Raw genomic sequence first — 6617 nt, forward strand, 5'->3', positions numbered from 1 at the left:
CCCGGTATAATCTAGACTGTGCGAACGATTTGCTACGAACTACAGGTATCGACAACGTTATCAATGACGAGGACAATGTGTCCCTTACCACTGCGATCACATGTGAGGAGGTGTTTGATATACTTAAATATTCGCCTACCCGTAAGTCCCCAGGGCCTGATGGCTTGCCTGTAGAGTTTTATTGTAAATTTTGGCCTCTCATCGGTAATCAATTCACAGAAGTGATAAATGAAGTGTTGCAAGGTGTTACTGTTCCACGCGAGTTCAAAGAAAGCGTAACTGTGCTAATACCAAAGGGAAGGAACGCGACAGTTAAAGATCTCAATCAATTGAGACCAATATGTTTGATGAACTCGGATTATAAAATAATTGCACGTGTACTGAAGGAAAGACTGAGACCTCTAATGGAGAAGATCATAGGTGACCACCAAACCTGTCTCTCGGGGCGGAATATTTTTAAAACTGTTTGTGAATATAGGGATGTCTCTGCAATTTTTGCAACGTCATCCTCACCAGGAGGCCTTGCCTTTATCGACTTCTCAAAGGCTTTTGACAGGGTCAACCACTTATTTTTGTTCAGAACGTTGACCTATGTGGGTTTTAGTCAACATTTTGTGCAAGTTTTAATTAACATTGTTGAAGGCATCCAAACACAAGTGTCTGTAAATGGGCATTTCACTCCACCCATTGAAATTCGCAACGGCGTCCCGCAGGGAAGTCCTTTGTCAATGCTCCTGTATGTTGTTGCACTGGAGCCTTTACTAAGGAGACTCGATGTCGATCTTGAGGGCATCACGATATCTGGCGTTAACAACGTCACCAATGCATATGCTGATGACGTTGGAGTGGTTATTCGTAGTAACGAAGATTTAGAGAAATTAACTACGAATATTCAGATCTTTTGTGAAGCTACAGGCGCTAGGGTTAACGAGGTGAAGAGTTCGTTTTTAAATCTTAAAGGTCTTCAAGATGTCCGTTTGGAATGGGCACGCTCCGTCGATCGTCACACCGCTCTGGGTGTCACCTTTTACCGATGTCCGCTTCAGACCATGACCTACAATTGGAAGAAAGTACTGGATACAATCAGAGGAGCCACAATACTCAATCAGACCAGACATCTGAACATTAAACAACGAATCAGAATAATTAATTGGTCCATTTTATCAAAAGCTATATATATAGGTCAAATATTGCCAGTTTCGAAACCCATTGCCAAACGTATAATGAGTATCATTTGCCGATTTATATGGACAGGGCATATTTTTAGAGTAGCAGTCGGTACAGTTACGTTACCTTCCGCTGAAGGTGGCCTCGGTTTAACAGATATATGGCGGAAGACTACGGCGTTATATATAAAGAGGACCCTACAAATTATAGAAAAACATCCACATAGTATTACAGCCAGGCTGTATCGACTCCTGCAGCCAGAAAATTTACGTCCACCCATAAATATAGGCGGAATTAATTATAAATTGAAATATATTCGCCAGTTCTTTTTAGAGATTAGCTACATGGACAGTATTGTCACGAATCCACAATCAAGGAATTGCAGGAAATTAATGGAACTCTTAACAACGAAAGAACATGTCAACAAAATGGAGTGCAGATATCCCGACAAAGACTGGAAAAGAATTTGGAAAAATATTAGTAATCGTGAACTGTCTTCCGACATTCAGGCAACCTGGTACCGAGTTGTTAATAACGTAGTTTCCACTAACGAAAAGTTGCACTCCATTGGTCTTAGTGACACGATTGTGTGCACCCGATGTGACGCAGTTGACACATTGATCCACCGCTTTCTCTGTGGCGGATACGCCGAAATATGGAGGGGACTCCAACGGCGGGTAGCCTTTATAACCAGAACTGTTAGTACTGAGATCAATGTTGAAAAATTACTCTTCCCCGATGGTGTTTTCTTCCCTGTCCAGAAAACCAATGCTGTGTTGTGGTTGTTTGGCAATTATGTACATTACGTTATATCTGAACACGGCAATGACCGTGTTTTAGAATACGAATTATACGAACGAGCAAAATATTATCAGATATGTACGCGCAGGGACCACAAAAAAACTTTTGGTAACATGTTACACATTCTGTTTCAGAGACAAGGGATTGGATAAACATCTTAATAGCCCTCGTCTACGAAAAATGTAGTCACAGGCCAAAGTAGGGGATCGCTGTTGAGGGTGAAGTACGGTGGGGACTTCGTGTGCCCCAGGGCCGCTACGGTAGCCGTGAAGGCCTCGGACAGAACCCCGAAACGGCACTGCGGCTTCACACTTACTGCTGGATGAACCCCATATCTCCAGCAACTACTTTCATCTATGATGATTTTCCAGAATCTCGGTAATATCGGAAGGTGGTTTCGTTGCACACAATGCAGTGGAAGCTTCTTGCACGTGTTCCTCAGTTACAATCTTTCTATTTTTGTTTAATTTTTTTCAGTATGAAGCAAGAGTGACAATTTATTAATTCCCAAGAAGCCTTAATTTTTCAATTTTCAGTTCTACGAAGGAGAAGCCTCACATGGCGAAGAAGCCAAACATCATTTCATTTCCCTAACTGTCACAGTAAATTTGAAAAAAAATCAGTCGATATAGCATAGAAGCTCGCCGAAGAAGGCATAAAAGGAGAGCGAATGGATGGGCTGTGTGGGGAGAAGGGAGGCCCAAAAAAAGGAAAAAAAAAAGAAAGAAAAAAAAGAATAAAAAAAAGTGGTAGAGCACTGGTCTAGTAAAACAGGGGGCGTGAGTTCCCATCCTCAGAGGAGGAAGACGAATTTTGGAAATCAGTTGCGCGTCGTGGCCGTATAGCAAACAGTATCTGTGATGACGAACAATTAGCGACAAGCGTTTCATTAAGAATTACGTTCAGATGTGATTAAGGCGAATGGCGCAGATAAAGCATTTGCCAAAGCGGTACAGCATAAGGTGGGACGTGGCAGTCGGAATTACATTTTATAGATGAATTTCTCACATTTCTCAGAGCCTCTCACGGTCGTCGTCGTCGTCGTCGTCGTCATCGTCGTCGTCGTCGCCGTCGCCGCCGCCGCCGCTTCTGCAGAAGTAGCAAATGCGGCGAGGGACGCCCTGCCTTCGATTCCGAATGCACAAAGTGTGTGGTCTTGTTTCCCTGTCTATATTTGGTCGGTCTCGTAAGAGGTTGAATGTAACGTTTGGGTGGGAAAGAGCAAGGGGCAGCGGCTGTGTGGAACGAAAACACAATTCCTCAGGGGTGTCAGCGTTACGAGATGAGTCGTATACAAGTTATACTTAGTCGCTAGTGACCGTGTGCCGAATGGATAAGGCGTCGGACTTCGTATCCGAAGATTATAGGTTCGAATGCTGTCACGCTCGGTTTTTTTCCAGTTCTGAAAAAGAAACATACCGTTTTAATGTAGCATTTGAGCAGTACGAAACCGTCTTAATGTTGCTGTTGACCATTTTCTGCTTGGAGATGCTCTTGAGCTTGAAACACACACAACAAGACCGGTGTTAACTAGCGAAATGGTCGGAAGAGTGCCGTCACCGCGAGTTTTGACTGGCACATGCACATCTAAAACAACGTCGGAAAGCAAATCGTTCGGCTTTTGAGTCACATCAAGTATGTGTGTTAATTTTAACGCCACTAGCTCTGCAGGTTGTCATGCAATTCCTTTACCTCTCAGAAATGATTATGAAATAAAAGTGAAGTACGTGACGAGTGTGACGTTAGGAAAACATTAGGCAGCATGGAGAGATTCTGTATGGGACCACCCAACCATAACGAGTACTGTGTGACGTGCTAACCGGCAGGTATTCACCGAGGCAGCCGGCTAGCTCAGTCAGTAGAGCATGATACTCTTAATCCCAGGGTCGTGGCTACGAGCCCCACGCTGCACGGAAAGGAATTTTGTTCCGCTGCAGATGTAAATTACCGTTTTTCTGATTAACTAGATGTAATGGAAATAGCAACTTTTAACTTTGCCTACGTCTCTGTCAGTCGCAAGAAAACTGTATTTGAAGGTAAAGGTGATTTTGTAGACATGTGTGAAAGACATGTTCTGAAATGCAAGTGTTGTTGTTTGGAGAGCACATCGGTTACGTGTCAGATGTGTAGCCAAGCAGCAATGGATCGCCATAGCTGCAAATAGTAGTCGGTAATATGAAGTGTTGTCAGCTCAAGTCTGATGATCCAGACGACCGTAATGACGAAGTACGCAAGAGTACCGCTAGGCCGCGCCTCTTCAGCTCAGTGGTAGAGCACTGGTCTAGTAAACCAGGGGTCGTGAGTTCCCATCCTGAGAGGAGGAAGACGAATTTTGGAAATCATTTGCGCGTCGTGGCCGTATAGCAAACAGTATCTGTGATGACGAACAATTAGCGACAAGCGTTTTATTAAGAATTACGCTCAGATGTGATTAAGGCGAGTGGCGCAGATAAAGCATTTGCCAAAGCGTTACAGCATAAGGTGGGACGAGGCAGTCTGAATTACATTTTATAGATGAATTCCTCACATATGTCAGAGCCTCTCGCGGTCATCGTCGTCGTCGTCGTCGTCGTCGTCGTCGTCGTCGTCGTCGTCGTCGTCGTCGTCGCCGCCGCTTCTGCATAAGTAGCAAATGGCCATCGTAGCAAATGCGGCGATGGACACCCTGCCTTCGATTCCGAATGCTCAAACTGTGTGGTCTTGTTTCCCAGTCTATATTTGGTCGGTCTCGTAAGAGGTTGAATGTAACGAATGGGTGGGAAAGAGCAAGGGGCAGCGGCTGTGTGGAACGAAAACACTATTCCCCACGGGTGTGAGCGTTACGAGATGAGTCGTATACAAGTTATACTAGGTCGCTAGTAACCGTGTGGCCGAATGGATAATGCGTCGGACTTCGGATATGAAGATGACAGGTTCGAACGCTGTCACGGTCTTTTTTTTTCCAATTCTGAAAAAGAAACATACCGTTTTAATGTAGCAATTGAGCAGTACGAAACCGTCTGAATGTTTCTGTTGACCATTTTGTGCTTGGAGATGCTCTTGAGCTTGAAACACACACAACAAGACCGGTGTTAACTAGCGAAATGGTCGGCAGAGTGCCGTCACCGCGAGTTTTGACTGGCACTTGCACATCTAAAACAACGTCGGAAAGTAACTCGTTCGGCTTTTGAGTCACATCAAGTATGTGTGTTAATTTTGACGCCACTAGCTCTGCAGGTTGTCATGCAATTCCTTTACCTCTCAGAAATGATTATGAAATAAAAGTGAAGTACGTGACGAGTGTGACGTTAGGAAAACATTAGGCAGCATGGAGAGATTCTGTATGGCACCACCCAACCCAAAGGAGTACTGTGTGACGTGCTAACCCGCAGGTATTCACCAAGGCAGCCGGCTAGCTCAGTCGGTAGAGCATGATATTCTTAATCCCAGGGTCGTGGGTTCGAGCCCCACGCTGTGCGGAACGGAATTTTGTTCCGCTGCAGATGTAAATTACCGTTTTTCTGATTAACGTAATGTAATGGAAATAGCAACTTTTAACTTTGCCTACGTCTCTTTCAGTCGCAAGAAAACTGTATTTGAAGGTGAAGGTGATTTTGTAGACATGTGTGAAAGACATGTTCTGAAATGCAAGTGTTGTTGTTTGGAGAGCACATCGGTTACGTGTCAGATGTGTAGCCAAGCAGTAATGGATCGCCATAGCTGCAAATAGTAGTCGGTAATATGAAGTGTTGTCAGCTCAAGTCTGATGATCCAGACGACCGTAAGGACGAAGTACGCAAGAGTACCGCTAGGCCGCGTCTCTTTAGCTCAGTGGTAGAGCACTGGTCTAGTAAACCAGGGGTCGTGAGTTCCCATCCTCAGAGGAGGAATTCGAATTTTGGAAATCAGTTGCGCGTCGTGGCCGTATAGCAAACAGTATCTGTGATGACGAACAATTAGCGACAAGCGTTTTATTAAGAATTACGCTCAGATGTGATTAAGGCGAATGTCGCAGATAAAGCATTTGCCAAAGCGGTACAGCATAAGGTGGGACGAGGCAGTCTGAATTACATTTTATAGATGAATTTCTCACATATCTCAGAGCCTCTCGAGGTCATCGTCGTCGTCGTCGTCGTCGTCGTCGTCGTCGTCGTCGCCGACGCCGCTTCTGCAGAAGTAGCAAATGGCCATGGTTGCAAATGCGGCGAGGGACGCCCTGCCTTCGATTCCGAATGCACAAAGTGTGTGGTCTTGTTTCCCAGTCTATATTTGGTCGGTCTCGTAAGAGGTTGAATGTAACGTTTGGGTGGGAAAGAGCAAGGGGCAGCGGCTGTGTGGAACGAAATCACTATTCCTCAGGGGTGTGAGCGTTACGAGATGAGTAGTATACAAGTTATACTTGGTCGCTAGTGACCGTGTGGCCGAATGTCGGCAGTCTGCCTTCGGCGGTGCTACGGCACGGACGTCTGTTTACGTCCCTGCCGGAGTAGTTCGCGCTCGCGCAGTTGTTTACCTCTTCGGAGTACTCGCGCGTTTAGACGACTCGATACAGAATGGCACATGCATACCGAAAGTCGACTCTCAAGATTAGTTTTTCGAATGTATATGCGAGACCGAAAGCCTACGAAATAGAACGGTTCCTACGAGACGAAGTTAAACTTGATTACAAC

The 6617-nt window shown here is 45.1% G+C and overlaps 1 non-coding gene across 1 annotated transcript; it reads left to right on the forward strand.

Moving 5' to 3' along the window:
* Positions 1 to 5351: 5351 nt before the first annotated feature.
* Trnak-cuu (transfer RNA lysine (anticodon CUU)) lies at positions 5352 to 5426 on the forward strand. Its single transcript has one exon. It is a non-coding gene; the product is annotated as a tRNA-Lys (tRNA).
* The last annotated feature ends 1191 nt before the right edge of the window (positions 5427 to 6617 follow it).

The sequence above is a fragment of the Schistocerca gregaria genome, chromosome 1 (assembly GCF_023897955.1).
Source record: "Schistocerca gregaria isolate iqSchGreg1 chromosome 1, iqSchGreg1.2, whole genome shotgun sequence".
NCBI classification, from domain to species: Eukaryota; Metazoa; Arthropoda; class Insecta; order Orthoptera; family Acrididae; genus Schistocerca; species Schistocerca gregaria.